General features: G+C 52.8%; 1 protein-coding gene across 1 annotated transcript in view; it reads left to right on the forward strand.

Moving 5' to 3' along the window:
• The window catches only part of VOLCADRAFT_91893 (uncharacterized protein), a gene marked incomplete at both ends in the record, with an annotated part of 6,042 nt that overhangs the window by 1,636 nt on the left and 3,551 nt on the right, over positions 1-855 (forward strand). The gene's annotated exons all lie outside the window — the stretch shown is intronic.

Below are 855 nucleotides of genomic sequence, written 5' to 3' on the forward strand. Positions count from 1 at the left end.
ATGTGTGTTGTGTGTGTGTATAAGGTCGACTGCAGGAGGCGCAAGCACTTGCCGCCGCTTTTGTGTACCTCTGCGCCTCTGGAGCAGGACGGATACGGCATCTGCGAGCTCTGCGNCTTTTTGTAAAAGGAGCGCACGGCGGTGACGGATGGGGCCACGCACACGCACATACACAGGCGCTAACGAGTGCGTGGTATGTAGTATCGCCTCTATTAGGCATGTGAATGTGAGCCCCACTCAGACCATCAGGCCACCAGGCCATAAATCATCAATCGTAAGGGCTTCAGGGAGGTAAAAGGTTTCACCTCGAGCTTGGACGGGGCTGATCCCAGAGGTTCCGTTGTCCTCTGTTTGCAGCATGACCGTTGGGCCCGTGTGGCTGGCGATGAGGGCAGCGGCGAGGCAGGCTAGTGCAACACACGGGAACGGTATTGTGCTGCGTTGCGCGCTCAGGGTGACGTGAAAAGTTAGTTGCTGGAGGGTTGCTAAACAATTCGTCCTGCGCGCGTTGCCTTCAAGGGCATACGCGCGACTGGGTCTGTTAATGCAAATGGATTTGTCAGCTGATTAGGTGGGTGTTCATTTGTAAAGAATTCTTTTCCTTCTGTTGACAGTACATTCGTTTACAGTGCAGAACGTTAAACGAATAACTCGGTACGTTTCCGTCGCATATCCCTTTGATCATGCATCCTAAAGTTTGCCACCTGAATTCCTAACCTTGAAGCCAAAATCATTGTAGGATGGAGAGGGATGGGGAAGTTGGTAGATAGAACGACCATTACGCCCACGCATACAAGCACGCATACGAGGGCACAGGCTTGCACAGCGAGGTACCTGGCGATGCATTAATCGTCG

The sequence above is a fragment of the Volvox carteri genome (genome assembly GCF_000143455.1).
Source record: "Volvox carteri f. nagariensis unplaced genomic scaffold VOLCAscaffold_23, whole genome shotgun sequence".
Lineage (NCBI taxonomy): Eukaryota > Viridiplantae > Chlorophyta > Chlorophyceae > Chlamydomonadales > Volvocaceae > Volvox > Volvox carteri.